Source organism: Schistocerca americana, chromosome 4 (assembly GCF_021461395.2).
Source record: "Schistocerca americana isolate TAMUIC-IGC-003095 chromosome 4, iqSchAmer2.1, whole genome shotgun sequence".
Classification (NCBI taxonomy): Eukaryota; Metazoa; Arthropoda; class Insecta; order Orthoptera; family Acrididae; genus Schistocerca; species Schistocerca americana.
In genome coordinates this window covers 7,956,220-7,972,442 of record NC_060122.1, presented here as the reverse complement: position 1 = coordinate 7,972,442, position 16,223 = coordinate 7,956,220, and positions in this window count along the sequence as shown.

Sequence of the window (16,223 nt, the reverse complement as noted above, 5' to 3'; positions counted from 1 at the left end):
AGAGCCAGTCATCTTGCATTTGAGTCGGCATTGTGCCTTTTGTATTTAATTCCGATGCAATTTCTGTTTTTCATCGTCAATAAGAAGGTCCAAGGGATACAGTAAACCTGAAGTGAAGCATCTGAATCTAAAACCGGTCTCACAGGAAAGGTTCTAAACGTAGAGAGTAAGAAGAGCCAGTCATCTTGCACTTCAGTCGGCATTGTGCCTTTTGTATTTAATTCCGATGCAATTTCTGTGTTTCATCGTCAATAAGAAGGTCAGAGGGATAAGGTAAACCTGAAGTGAAGCATCGGAATCTATAACTAGTGTCACAGAAATTGTTAAAACATAGACAGTAGGAAGAGTCAGTCTTCTTGTACATAAGTCGGCATTGTGCATTTTGTATTTAATTCCGATGCAATTTCTGTGTTTCATCGTCAATAAGAAGGTTCTAGGGATACAGTAAACCTGAAGTGAAGCACCGGAATCTATAACTAGTGTCACAGGAAAGGTTCAAAACATAGACTATAAGAAGAGTCAGTCTCCTTGTACTCAAGTCCGCATTGTGCCCTTTTTATTTAATTCCGATTAAACTACTGTGTTTCATCGTCAAAAAGAAGGTCAGAGGGATACAGTAAACCTGAAGTCAAGCATCGGAATCTATAACTAGTGTTACAGGAATGGTTCAAAACATAGACTGTAAGAAGAGTCAGTCTTCTTGTACTTAAGTCGGCACTGTGCCTTCTGTATTTAATTCCGATGCAATTTCTGTGTTGCATCGTCAATAAGATGGTCCAACGGATACAGTAAACCTGAAGTGATGCATCGGAATCTATAACTAGTGTCACAGAGATGGTTCAAAACATAGACAGTAGGAAGAGTCAGTCTTCTTGTACTTAAGTCGGCATTGTGCATTTTGTATTTAATTCCGATGCAATTTCAGTGTTTCATCGTCAATAAGAAGGTCCTAGGGATACAGTAAACCTGAAGTGAAGCACCGGAATCTATAACTAGTGTCACAGGAATGGTTCAAAACATAGACAATAAGAAGAGTCAGTCTTCTTGTACTTAAGTCGGCATTGTGCCTATTGTATTTAATTTCGATGCAATTTCTGTGTTTGAACGTCAATAAGAAGGTCCAAGGGATACAGTAAACATATAGTGAAGCATCGGAATCTAAAACTGGTCTCACAGGAAATGTTCAAACCATAGTCAGTAAGAAGAGTCAGTCTTCTTGTACTTAAGTCGGCATTATGCCCTTTATATTTAATTCCGATGCAATTTCTATGTTTCATCGTAAATAAGACGGTCAGAGGGATACAGTAACCTGACGTGATGCATCGGAATCTATAACTAGTGTCACAGGAATGGTTCAAAACATAGACAGTAGGAAGAGTCAGTCTTCTTGTATATAAGTCGGCATGGTGCCTTTTCTATTTAATTCCGATGCAATTTCTGTGTTTCGTCGTCAATAAGAAGGCCCAAGGGATACAGTAAACCTGAAGTGAAGCATCGGAATCTATAACTAGTGTCACAGGAATGGTTCAAATCATAGACAGTAAGAAGAGTCAGTCTTCTAGTACTTATGTCGGCATTGTGCTTTTTGTATTTAATTCCGATGCAATATCTGTGTTTCATCGTCGATACGAGAGTCCAAGGGATACAGTAAACCTGAAGTTAACCTTCGGAATCAATAACTAGTGTCACAGGAATGGTTCAAAACATAGGCAGTAGTAAGAGTCAGTCATCTTGTACTTAAGTCGGCATTGTGCCTTTTGTATTAAATTCCGATGCAATTTCTGTGTTTCATCGTCAATAAGAATGTCCAAGGGATACAGTAAACCCGAAGTGAAGCATCGGAATCTATAACTAGTGTCACAGGAATGGTTCAAATCATAGACAGTTGGAAGAGTCAGTCTTCTTGTACTTAAGTCGGCATTGTGCCTTCTATTTAATTCCAATGCAATTTTTGTGTTTCGTCGTCAATAAGAAGGTCCAAGGGATACAGTTAACCTGAAGTGAAGCACCGGAATGTGTAACTAGTTTCACAGGAAAGGTTCAAACATAGACAGTAAGATGACTCAGTCTTGTTGTACTTAAGTAGGCATTGTGCCTTTTGTATTTAATTCCGATGCAATTTCTGTGTTTCATCGACAATAAGAATGTCCAAGGGATACAGTAAACCTGAAGTGAAGCATCGGAATCTATATCTAGTGTCACAGGAAAGGTTCAAAACACAGACAGTAAGAAGAGTCAGCCTTCTTGTACTTATGTCGGCATTGTGCCTTTTGTATTTAATTCCGATGCAATTACTGCGTTTCAGCGTCAATAAGCAGGTCAGAGGGATACAGTAAACCTGAAGTAATGCATCGGAATCTATAACTAGGGTCACAGGAATGGTTCATAACATAGACACTAGGAAGAGTCAGTCTTCTTATACTTAAGTCGGCAATGGGCCTTCTCTATTTAATTACGATGCAATTTCTGTGTTTTGTCGACAATAAGAAGGTCCCAGGGATACAGTAAACCTGAAGTGACGCATCGGAATCTATAACTAGTGACACGGGAATGGTTCAAAACATAGGCAGTAGGAAGAGTCAGTCTTCTTGTACTTAAGTCGGCATTGTGCCTTTTCTATTTAATTCCGATGCAATTTCTGTGTTTCGTCGTCAATAAGAAGGTCCTAGGGATACAGTAAACCTGAAGTGAAGCATCAGAATCTAAAACTACTGTCACAGGAAAGGTTAAAAACGCAGACAGTAAGAAGAGTCAGTCTTCTTGTACTTAAGTCAGCATTGTGCCTCTTGTATTTCATTCCGATGCAATTTCTGTGTTTCATTGTCAATATGAAGGTCAGAGGGATACAGTAAACCTGAAGTGTTGCATCGGAATCGATAACTACTGTCAGAGGAATGGTTCAAAACGTAGACAGTAGGAACAGTCTGTCTTCTTGTACTAATGTCGGCATTGTGCCTTTTCTATTTACTTCCGATGCAATTTTTGTGTTTCGTCGTCAATAAGAAGGTCCCAGGGATACAGTAAACCTGAAGTGAAGCATCGGAATCTATAACTAGTGTCACGGGAGTGGTTCAAAACATAGGCAGTAGGAAGAGACAGTCTTCTTGTACTTAAGTCGGCATTGTGCCTTTTGTATTTAATTCCGATTTAATTTCTGTGTTTCATCGTCCATAAGAAGGTCCAAGGGATACAGTAAACATATAGTGAAGCATCGGAAACTAAAACTAGTCTCACAAGATATGTTCACATCATAGTCAGTATGAAGAGTCAGTCCTTTTGTACTTAAGCCGGCATTGTGCCTTTTGTATTTAATTCCGATGCAATTTCTGTGTTTCATCGTCAATAAGAAGGTCAGAGGGATACAGTAAACCTGAAGTGAAACATCGGAATCTATAACTAGTGTCACAGGAATGGTTCAAAACATAGACAGTATGAAGAGTCAGTCTTCTAGTACTTAAAACGGCATTGTGCCTTTTCTATTTAATTCCGATGCAATTTCTGTGTTTCGTCGTCAATAAGAAGGTCCAAGGGATACAGTAAAACTGAAGTGAAGCATCGGAATCTATATCTAGTGTCACAGGAAAGGTTCAAAACATAGACAATAAGAGGAGTCAGTCTACATGTACTTGAGTCGGCATTGTGCCTTTTGTATTTAATTCGGATGCAATTTCTGTGTTTCATCGTCAATAAGAAGGTCCAAGGGATACAGTAAACCTGAAGTGAAGCATCGGAATCGATAACTAGTGTCACAGGAATGGTTCAAAACATAGACTATAAGACGAGTCAGTCTTCTTGTACTTAAGTCGGCATTGTGAATTTTGTATTTAATTCCGATGCAATTTCTGTGTTTCATCGTCAATAAGAAGGTTCTAGGGATACAGTAAACCTGAAGTGAAGCACCGGAATCTATAACTAGTGTCACAGGAAAGGTTCAAAACATAGACTATAAGAAGAGTCAGTCTCCTTGTACTCAAGTCCGCATTGTGCCCTTTTTATTTAATTCCGATTAAACTACTGTGTTTCATCGTCAAAAAGAAGGTCAGAGGGATACAGTAAACCTGAAGTCAAGCATCGGAATCTATAACTAGTGTTACAGGAATGGTTCAAAACATAGACTGTAAGAAGAGTCAGTCTTCTTGTACTTAAGTCGGCACTGTGCCTTCTGTATTTAATTCCGATGCAATTTCTGTGTTGCATCGTCAATAAGATGGTCCAACGGATACAGTAAACCTGAAGTGATGCATCGGAATCTATAACTAGTGTCACAGAGATGGTTCAAAACATAGACAGTAGGAAGAGTCAGTCTTCTTGTATATAAGTCGGCATGGTGCCTTTTCTATTTAATTCCGATGCAATTTCTGTGTTTCGTCGTCAATAAGAAGGCCCAAGGGATACAGTAAACCTGAAGTGAAGCATCGAAATCTATAACTAGTGTCACAGGAATGGTTCAAATCATAGACAGTAAGAAGAGTCAGTCTTCTAGTACTTATCTCGGCATTGTGCTTTTTGTATTTAATTCCGATGCAATATCTGTGTTTCATCGTCGATACGAGAGTCCAAGGGATACAGTAAACCTGAAGTGAACCATCGGAATCAATAACTAGTGTCACAGGAATGGTTCAAAACATAGGCAGTAGTAAGAGTCAGTCATCTTGTACTTAAGTCAGCATTGTGCCTTTTGTATTAAATTACGATGCAATTTCTGTGTTTCATCGTCAATAACAAGGTCCAAGGGATACAGTAAACATATAGTGAAGCATCGGAATCTAAAACTGATCTCACAGGAAATGTTCACAACATAGTCAGTAAGAAGAGTTTGTCTTCTTGTACATAAGTCGGCATTGTGCGTTTTGTATTTAATTCCGCTGCAATATCTGTGTTTCATCGTCAATAAGAATGTCCAAGGGATACAGTAAACCTGAAGTGAAGCATCGTAATCTTTAACTAGTGTCACAGGAATGGTTAAAATCATAGACAGTAGGAGGAGTCAGTCTTCTTGTACTTAAGTCGGCATTGTGCCTGTTGTATTTAATTCCGATGCAATTTCTGTGTTTCATCGTCAATAAGAAGGTCCAAGGGATACAGTAAACATATAGTGAAGCATCGGAATCTAAAACTGGTCTCACAGGAAACGTTCAAAACATAGTCAGTAAGAAGAGCCAGTCATCTTGCATTTGAGTCGGCATTGTGCCTTTTGTATTTAATTCCGATGCAATTTCTGTTTTTCATCGTCAATAAGAAGGTCCAAGGGATACAGTAAACCTGAAGTGAAGCATCTGAATCTAAAACCGGTCTCACAGGAAAGGTTCTAAACGTAGAGAGTAAGAAGAGCCAGTCATCTTGCACTTCAGTCGGCATTGTGCCTTTTGTATTTAATTCCGATGCAATTTCTGTGTTTCATCGTCAATAAGAAGGTCAGAGGGATAAGGTAAACCTGAAGTGAAGCATCGGAATCTATAACTAGTGTCACAGAAATTGTTAAAACATAGACAGTAGGAAGAGTCAGTCTTCTTGTACATAAGTCGGCATTGTGCATTTTGTATTTAATTCCGATGCAATTTCTGTGTTTCATCGTCAATAAGAAGGTTCTAGGGATACAGTAAACCTGAAGTGAAGCACCGGAATCTATAACTAGTGTCACAGGAAAGGTTCAAAACATAGACTATAAGAAGAGTCAGTCTCCTTGTACTCAAGTCCGCATTGTGCCCTTTTTATTTAATTCCGATTAAACTACTGTGTTTCATCGTCAAAAAGAAGGTCAGAGGGATACAGTAAACCTGAAGTCAAGCATCGGAATCTATAACTAGTGTTACAGGAATGGTTCAAAACATAGACTGTAAGAAGAGTCAGTCTTCTTGTACTTAAGTCGGCACTGTGCCTTCTGTATTTAATTCCGATGCAATTTCTGTGTTGCATCGTCAATAAGATGGTCCAACGGATACAGTAAACCTGAAGTGATGCATCGGAATCTATAACTAGTGTCACAGAGATGGTTCAAAACATAGACAGTAGGAAGAGTCAGTCTTCTTGTACTTAAGTCGGCATTGTGCATTTTGTATTTAATTCCGATGCAATTTCAGTGTTTCATCGTCAATAAGAAGGTCCTAGGGATACAGTAAACCTGAAGTGAAGCACCGGAATCTATAACTAGTGTCACAGGAATGGTTCAAAACATAGACAATAAGAAGAGTCAGTCTTCTTGTACTTAAGTCGGCATTGTGCCTATTGTATTTAATTTCGATGCAATTTCTGTGTTTGAACGTCAATAAGAAGGTCCAAGGGATACAGTAAACATATAGTGAAGCATCGGAATCTAAAACTGGTCTCACAGGAAATGTTCAAACCATAGTCAGTAAGAAGAGTCAGTCTTCTTGTACTTAAGTCGGCATTATGCCCTTTATATTTAATTCCGATGCAATTTCTATGTTTCATCGTAAATAAGACGGTCAGAGGGATACAGTAACCTGACGTGATGCATCGGAATCTATAACTAGTGTCACAGGAATGGTTCAAAACATAGACAGTAGGAAGAGTCAGTCTTCTTGTATATAAGTCGGCATGGTGCCTTTTCTATTTAATTCCGATGCAATTTCTGTGTTTCGTCGTCAATAAGAAGGCCCAAGGGATACAGTAAACCTGAAGTGAAGCATCGGAATCTATAACTAGTGTCACAGGAATGGTTCAAATCATAGACAGTAAGAAGAGTCAGTCTTCTAGTACTTATGTCGGCATTGTGCTTTTTGTATTTAATTCCGATGCAATATCTGTGTTTCATCGTCGATACGAGAGTCCAAGGGATACAGTAAACCTGAAGTTAACCTTCGGAATCAATAACTAGTGTCACAGGAATATTTCAAAACATAGGCAGTAGTAAGAGTCAGTCATCTTGTACTTAAGTCGGCATTGTGCCTTTTGTATTAAATTCCGATGCAATTTCTGTGTTTCATCGTCAATAAGAATGTCCAAGGGATACAGTAAACCCGAAGTGAAGCATCGGAATCTATAACTAGTGTCACAGGAATGGTTCAAATCATAGACAGTTGGAAGAGTCAGTCTTCTTGTACTTAAGTCGGCATTGTGCCTTCTATTTAATTCCAATGCAATTTTTGTGTTTCGTCGTCAATAAGAAGGTCCAAGGGATACAGTTAACCTGAAGTGAAGCACCGGAATGTGTAACTAGTTTCACAGGAAAGGTTCAAACATAGACAGTAAGATGACTCAGTCTTGTTGTACTTAAGTAGGCATTGTGCCTTTTGTATTTAATTCCGATGCAATTTCTGTGTTTCATCGACAATAAGAATGTCCAAGGGATACAGTAAACCTGAAGTGAAGCATCGGAATCTATATCTAGTGTCACAGGAAAGGTTCAAAACACAGACAGTAAGAAGAGTCAGCCTTCTTGTACTTATGTCGGCATTGTGCCTTTTGTATTTAATTCCGATGCAATTACTGCGTTTCAGCGTCAATAAGAAGGTCAGAGGGATACAGTAAACCTGAAGTAATGCATCGGAATCTATAACTAGGGTCACAGGAATGGTTCATAACATAGACACTAGGAAGAGTCAGTCTTCTTATACTTAAGTCGGCAATGGGCCTTCTCTATTTAATTACGATGCAATTTCTGTGTTTTGTCGACAATAAGAAGGTCCCAGGGATACAGTAAACCTGAAGTGACGCATCGGAATCTATAACTAGTGACACGGGAATGGTTCAAAACATAGGCAGTAGGAAGAGTCAGTCTTCTTGTACTTAAGTCGGCATTGTGCCTTTTCTATTTAATTCCGATGCAATTTCTGTGTTTCGTCGTCAATAAGAAGGTCCTAGGGATACAGTAAACCTGAAGTGAAGCATCAGAATCTAAAACTACTGTCACAGGAAAGGTTAAAAACGCAGACAGTAAGAAGAGTCAGTCTTCTTGTACTTAAGTCAGCATTGTGCCTCTTGTATTTCATTCCGATGCAATTTCTGTGTTTCATTGTCAATATGAAGGTCAGAGGGATACAGTAAACCTGAAGTGTTGCATCGGAATCGATAACTACTGTCAGAGGAATGGTTCAAAACGTAGACAGTAGGAACAGTCTGTCTTCTTGTACTAATGTCGGCATTGTGCCTTTTCTATTTACTTCCGATGCAATTTTTGTGTTTCGTCGTCAATAAGAAGGTCCCAGGGATACAGTAAACCTGAAGTGAAGCATCGGAATCTGTAACTAGTGTCACGGGAGTGGTTCAAAACATAGGCAGTAGGAAGAGACAGTCTTCTTGTACTTAAGTCGGCATTGTGCCTTTTGTATTTAATTCCGATTTAATTTCTGTGTTTCATCGTCCATAAGAAGGTCCAAGGGATACAGTAAACATATAGTGAAGCATCGGAAACTAAAACTAGTCTCACAAGATATGTTCACATCATAGTCAGTATGAAGAGTCAGTCCTTTTGTACTTAAGCCGGCATTGTGCCTTTTGTATTTAATTCCGATGCAATTTCTGTGTTTCATCGTCAATAAGAAGGTCAGAGGGATACAGTAAACCTGAAGTGAAACATCGGAATCTATAACTAGTGTCACAGGAATGGTTCAAAACATAGACAGTATGAAGAGTCAGTCTTCTAGTACTTAAAACGGCATTGTGCCTTTTCTATTTAATTCCGATGCAATTTCTGTGTTTCGTCGTCAATAAGAAGGTCCAAGGGATACAGTAAAACTGAAGTGAAGCATCGGAATCTATATCTAGTGTCACAGGAAAGGTTCAAAACATAGACAATAAGAGGAGTCAGTCTACATGTACTTGAGTCGGCATTGTGCCTTTTGTATTTAATTCGGATGCAATTTCTGTGTTTCATCGTCAATAAGAAGGTCCAAGGGATACAGTAAACCTGAAGTGAAGCATCGGAATCGATAACTAGTGTCACAGGAATGGTTCAAAACATAGACTATAAGACGAGTCAGTCTTCTTGTACTTAAGTCGGCATTGTGAATTTTGTATTTAATTCCGATGCAATTTCTGTGTTTCTTCGTCAATAAGATGGTCCAAGGGATACAGTAAACATATAGTGAAGCATCGGAATCTAAAACTGGTCTCACAGCAAATGTTCAAATCATAGTCAGTAAGAAGAGTCAGTCTTCATATACTTAAGTCGGCATTGTGCCTTTTCTATTTAATTCCGATGCAATTTCTGTCTTTCATCGTCAATAAGAGGGTCCAAGGGTTACAGTAAACCTGAAGTGAAGCATCGGAATCTAAAACCGGTCTCACAGGAGAGGTTCAAAACGTAGAGAGTAAGAAGAGCCAGTTATCTTGCATTTGAGTCGGCATTGTGCCTCTTGTATTTAATTCCAATGCAATTTCTGTATTTCATCGTCAATAAGAAGGTCCAAGGGATACAGTAAACATATAGTGAAGCATCGGAATCTAAAACTGGTCTCACAGGAAATGTTCACAACATAGTCAGTAAGAAGAGTCAGTCTTCTTGTACTTAAGTCGGAATTGTGCATTTTGTATTTAATTCCGCTGCAATTTCTGTGTTTCATCGTCAATAAGAAGGACCAACGTATACAGTAAACCTGATGTGAAGCATCGTTATCTATAACTAGTGTCACAGGAATGGTTAAAATCATAGACAGTAGGAAGAGTCAGTCTTCTACTTAAGTCGGCATTGTGCCTTTTGTATTTAATTCCGATGCAATTTCTGTGTTTCATCGTCAATAGGAAGGTCCAAGGGATACAGTAAACATATAGTGAAGCATCGGAAACTAAAACTGGTCTCACAGGATATGTTCACATCATAGTCAGTGAGAAGAGTCAGTCTTTTTGTACTTAAGTCGGCATTGTGCCTTTTGTATTTAATTCCGATGCAATTTCTGTGTTTCATCGTATATAAGAAGGTCAGAGGGATACAGTAAACTTGAAGTGAAGCATCGGAATCTATAACTAGTGTCAGAGGAATGGTTCAAAACGTAGACAGTAGGAAGAGTCTGTCTTCTTGTACTAATGTCGGCATTGTGCCTTCTCTATTTACTTCCGATGCAATTTCTGTGTTTCGTCGTCAATAAGAAGGTCCAAGGGATACAGTAAACTTGAAGCGAAGCATCGGAATCTATAACTAGTGTCACAGGAAAGGTTCAAAACATAGACAATAAGATGAGTCAGACTTCTTGTACTTAAGTCCGCTTTGTGCACATTGTATTTAATTCCGATGCAATTACTGTGTTTCATCGTCAAAAGAAAGTCAGAGGGATACAATAAACCTGAACTGAAGCATCGGAATCTATAACTAGTGTTGCACGAATGGTTCAAAACATAGACTGTGAGAAGAGTCAGTCTGCTTGTACTTAAGACGGCATTGTGCATTTTCTATTTAATTCCGGTGCCATTTCTGTGTTTCATCGTCAATAAGAGTGTCAGAGGGATACAGTAAACCTGAAGTGAAGCATCGGAATATATAACTAGTGTCACAGGAATGGTTCAAATCATAGACAATAAGAAGAGTCAGTCTTCTTGTACTTAAGTCGGCATTGTGCCTGTTGTGTATAATTCCGATGCAATTTCTGTTTTTCATCGTCAATAAGAAGGTCCAAGGGATACAGTAAACCTGAAGTGAAGCATCTGAATCTAAAAATGGTCTCACAGGAAAGGTTCTAAACGTAGAGAGTTAGAAGAGCCAGTCATCTTGCACTTGAGTCGGCATTGTGCCTTTTGTATTTAATTCCGATGCAATTTCTGTGTTTCATCGTCAATAAGAAGGTCAGAGGGATACAGTAAACCTGAAGTGTAGCATCGGAATCTATAACTAGTGTCACAGAAATTGTTAAAACATAGACAGTAGGAAGAGTCAGTCTTCTTGTACATAAGTCGGCATTGTGCATTTTGTATTTAATTCCGACTCAATTTCTGTGTTTCATTGTCAATAAGAAGGACTAGGGATACAGTAAACCTGAAGTGAAGCACCGGAATCTATAACTAGTGTCACAGGAAAGGTTCAAAACATAGACTATAAGAAGAGTCAGTCTCCTTGTACTCAAGTCCGCATTGTGCCTTTTTTATTTAATTTTGATGCAACTACTGTGTTTCATCGTCAAAAAGAAGGTCAGAGGGATACAGTAAACCTGAAGTCAAGCATCGGAATCTATAATTAGTGTTACAGGAATGGTTCAAAACATAGACTGTAAGAAGAGTCAGTCTTCTTGTACTTAAGTCGGCACTGTGCCTTCTGTATTTAATTCCGATGCAATTTCTGTGCTGCATCGTCAATAAGATGGTCCAACGGATACAGTAAACCTGAAGTGATGCATCGGAATCTATAACTAGTGTCACAGGAATGGTTCAAAACATAGACAGTAGGAAGAGTCAGTCTTCTTGTATATAAGTCGGCATGGTGCCTTTTCTATTTAATTCCGATGCAATTTCTGTGTTTCGTCGTCAATAAGAAGGCCCAAGGGATACAGTAAACCTGAAGTGAAGCATCGGAATCTATAACTAGTGTCACAGGAATGGTTCAAATCATAGACAGTAAGAAGAGTCAGTCTTCTAGTACTTACGTCGGCATTGTGCTTTTTGTATTTAATTCCGATGCAATATCTGTGTTTCATCGTCGATACGAGAGTCCAAGGGATACAGTAAACCTGAAGTGAACCATCGGAATCAATAACTAGTGTCACAGGAATGGTTCAAAACATAGGCAGTAGTAAGAGTCAGTCATCTTGTACTTAAGTCAGCATTGTGCCTTTTGTATTAAATTCCGATGCAATTTCTGTGTTTCATCGTCAATAAGAAGGTCAGAGGGATACAGTGAACCTGAGGTGAAGCACCGGAATCTGTAACTAGTGTCACAGGAATGGTTCAAACATAGACAGTAAGATGAGTCAGTCTTCTTGTACTTAAGTCGGCATTGTGCCTTTTGTATTTCACTCCGATGCAATTTCTGTGTTTCATCGTCAATAAGAATGTCCAAGGGATACAGTAAACCCGAAGTGAAGCATCGGAATCTATAACTAGTGTCACAGGAATGGTTCAAATCATAGACAGTTGGAAGAGTCAGTCTTCTTGTACTTAAGTCGGCAATGGGCCTTCTCTATTTAATTACGATGCAATTTCTGTGTTTTGTCGACAATAAGAAGGTCCCAGGGATACAGTAAACCTGAAGTGACGCATCGGAATCTATAACTAGTGACACGGGAATGGTTCAAAACATAGGCAGTAGGAAGAGTCAGTCTTCTTGTACTTAAGTCGGCATTGTGCCTTTTCTATTTAATTCCGATGCAATTTCTGTGTTTCGTCGTCAATAAGAAGGTCGAAGGGATACAGTAAACCTGAAGTGAAGCATCAGAATCTAAAACTACTGTCACAGGAAAGGTTAAAAACGCAGACAGTAAGAAGAGTCAGTCTTCTTGTACTTAAGTCGGCATTGTGCCTCTTGTATTTCATTCCGATGCAATTTCTGTGTTTCATTGTCAATATGAAGGTCAGAGGGATACAGTAAACCTGAAGTGTTGCATCGGAATCGATAACTAGTGTCAGAGGAATGGTTCAAAACGTAGACAGTAGGAACAGTCTGTCTTCTTGTACTAATGTCGGCATTGTGCCTTTTCTATTTACTTCCGATGCAATTTCTGTGTTTCGTCGTCAATAAGAAGGTCCCAGGGATACAGTAAACCTGAAGTGAAGCATCGGAACCTATAACTAGTGTCACGGGAATGGTTCAAAACATAGGCAGTAGGAAGAGACAGTCTTCTTGTACTTAAGTCGGCATTGTGCCTTTTGTATTTAATTCCGATGCAATTTCTGTGTTTCATCGTCCATAAGAAGGTCCAAGGGATACAGTAAACATATAGTGAAGCATCGGAAACTAAAACTAGTCTCACAAGATATGTTCACATCATAGTCAGTATGAAGAGTCAGTCTTTTTGTACTTAAGCCGGCATTGTGCCTTTTGTATTTAATTCCGATGCAATTTCTGTGTTTCATCGTCAATAAGAAGGTCAGAGGGATACAGTAAACCTGAAGTGAAACATCGGAATCTATAACTAGTGTCACAGGAATGGTTCAAAACATAGACAGTATGAAGAGTCAGTCTTCTAGTACTTAAGTCGGCATTGTGCCTTTTCTATTTAATTCCGATGCAATTTTTGTGTTTCGTCGTCAATAAGAAGGTCCAAGGGATACAGTAAAACTGAAGTGAAGCATCGGAATCTATATCTAGTGTCACAGGAAAGGTTCAAAACATAGACAATAAGAGGAGTCAGTCTACATGTACTTGAGTCGGCATTGTGCCTTTTGTATTTAATTCGGATGCAATTTCTGTGTTTCATCGTCAATAAGAAGGTCCAAGGGATACAGTAAACCTGAAGTGAAGCATCGGAATCGATAACTAGTGTCACAGGAATGGTTCAAAACATAGACTATAAGACGAGTCAGTCTTCTTGTACTTAAGTCGGAATTGTGCATTTTGTATTTAATTCCGCTGCAATTTCTGTGTTTCATCGTCAATAAGAAGGACCAACGTATACAGTAAACCTGATGTGAAGCATCGTTATCTATAACTAGTGTCACAGGAATGGTTAAAATCATAGACAGTAGGAAGAGTCAGTCTTCTACTTAAGTCGGCATTGTGCCTTTTGTATTTAATTCCGATGCTATTTCTGTGTTTCATTGTCAATAAGAAGGTCAGAGGGATACAGTAAACCTGAAGTGAAGCATCGGAATCTATAACTAGTGTCAGAGGAATGGTTCTAAACGTAGACAGTAGGAAGAGTCTGTCTTCTTGTACTAATGTCGGCATTGTGCCTTCTCTATTTACTTCCGATGCAATTTCTGTGTTTCGTCGTCAATAAGAAGGTCCCAGGGATACAGTAAACCTGAAGTGAAGCATCGGAATCTATAACTAGTGACACGGGAATGGTTCAAAACATAGGCAGTAGGAATAGTCAGTCTTCTTGTACTTAAGTCGGCATTGTGCCTTTTGTATTTAATTCCGATGCAATTTCTGTGTTTCATCGTCAATAGGAAGGTCCAAGGGATACAGTAAACATATAGTGAAGCATCGGAAACTAAAACTGGTCTCACAGGATATGTTCACATCATAGTCAGTGAGAAGAGTCAGTCTTTTTGTACTTAAGTCGGCATTGTGCCTTTTGTATTTAATTCCGATGCAATTTCTGTGTTTCATCGTCAATAAGAAGGTCAGAGGGATACAGTAAACCTGAAGTGAAACATCGGAATCTATAACTAGTGTCACAGGAATGGTTCAAAACATAGACAGTAGGAAAAGTCAGTCTTCTTGTACTTAAGTCGGCAATGTGTCTCTTCAATTTAATTTCGATGCAATTTTTGTGTTTCGTCGTCAATAAGAACGTCCAAGGGATACAGCAAGCCTGAAGTGAAGCATCAGAATCTATAACTAGTGTCACAGGAATGGTTCAAAACATAGACAGTATGAAGAGTCAGTCTTCTTGTACTTAAGTCGGCATTGTGACTATTGTATTTAATTCCGATGCAATTTCTGTTTTTCATCGTCAATAAGAGTGTCAGAGGGATACAGTAAACCTGAAGTGAAGCATCGGAATATATAACTAGTGTCACAGGAATGGTTCAAAACATACACAGCAAGAAGAGTCAGGCTTCTTGTACTTAAGTCGGCATTGTGCCTTTTCTATATAATTCCGATGCAATCTCTGTGTTTCGTCGTCAATAAGAAGGTCCAAGGGATACAGTAAACCTGAAGTGAAGCATCAGAATCTATAACTAGTGTCACAGGAATGGTTCAAAACATAGACAGTAAGCAGAGTCAGTCTTCTAGTACTTAAGTCGGCATTGTGACTTTTCTATTTAATTCCGTTGCAATTTCTGTGTTTCGTCGTCAATAAGAAGGTCCAAGGGATACAGTAAAACTGAAGTGAAGCATCGGAATCTATATCTAGTGTCACAGGAAAGGTTCAAAACATAGACAATAAGAAGAGTCAGTCTACTTGTACTTAAGTCCGCTTTGTGCCTTTTGTATTTAATTCCGATGCAATTACTGTGTTTCATCGTCAAAAGAAAGTCAGAGGGATACAGTAAACCTGAAGTGAAGCATCGGATTCTATAACTAGTGTTACAGGAATGGTTCAAAACATAGACTGTAAGAAGAGTCAGTCATCTTGTACTTAAGTCGGCATTGTGCCTTTTGTATTTAATTCCGATGCAATGTTTTTGTTTAATCGTCAATAAGAATGTCAGAGGGATACAGTAAACCTGAAGTGAAGCATCGGAATCTAAAAGTGGTCTCACAGGAATAGTTCAAAACAGAGACAGTAAGAAGAGTCAGTCTTCTTGTACTTGGGTCGGCATTGTGCCTTTTGTATTTAATTCGGATGCAATTTCTGTGTTTCATCGTCAATAAGAAGGTCAGAGGGATACAGTAAACCTGAAGTGAAGCATCGGAATCTATAACTAGTGACACGGGAATGGTTCAAAACATAGGCAGTAGGAATAGTCAGTCTTCTTGTACTTAAGTCGGCATTGTGCCTTTTGTATTTAATTCCGATGCAATTTCTGTGTTTCATCGTCAATAGGAAGGTCCAAGGGATACAGTTAACATATAGTGAAGCATCGGAAACTAAAACTGGTCTCACAGGATATGTTCACATCATAGTCAGTGAGAAGAGTCAGTCTTTTTGTACTTAAGTCGGCATTGTGCCTTTTGTATTTAATTCCGATGCAATTTCTGTGTTTCATCGTCAATAAGAAGGTCAGAGGGATACAGTAAACCTGAAGTGAAACATCGGAATCTATAACTAGTGTCACAGGAATGGTTCAAAACATAGACAGTAGGAAAAGTCAGTCTTCTTGTACTTAAGTCGGCAATGTGTCTCTTCAATTTAATTTCGATGCAATTTTTGTGTTTCGTCGTCAATAAGAACGTCCAAGGGATACAGCAAGCCTGAAGTGAAGCATCAGAATCTATAACTAGTGTCACAGGAATGGTTCAAAACATAGACAGTAAGCAGAGTCAGTCTTCTAGTACTTAAGTCGGCATTGTGACTTTTCTATTTAATTCCGTTGCAATTTCTGTGTTTCATCGTCAATAAGAAGGTCCAAGGGTTACAGTAAACCTGAAGTGAGGCATCGAAATCGATAACTAGTGTCACAGGAATGGTTCAAAACATAGACTATAAGACGAGTCAGTCTTCTTGTACTTAAGTCGGCATTGTGCATTTTGTATTTAATTCCGAAGCAAATTCTGTGTTTCATCG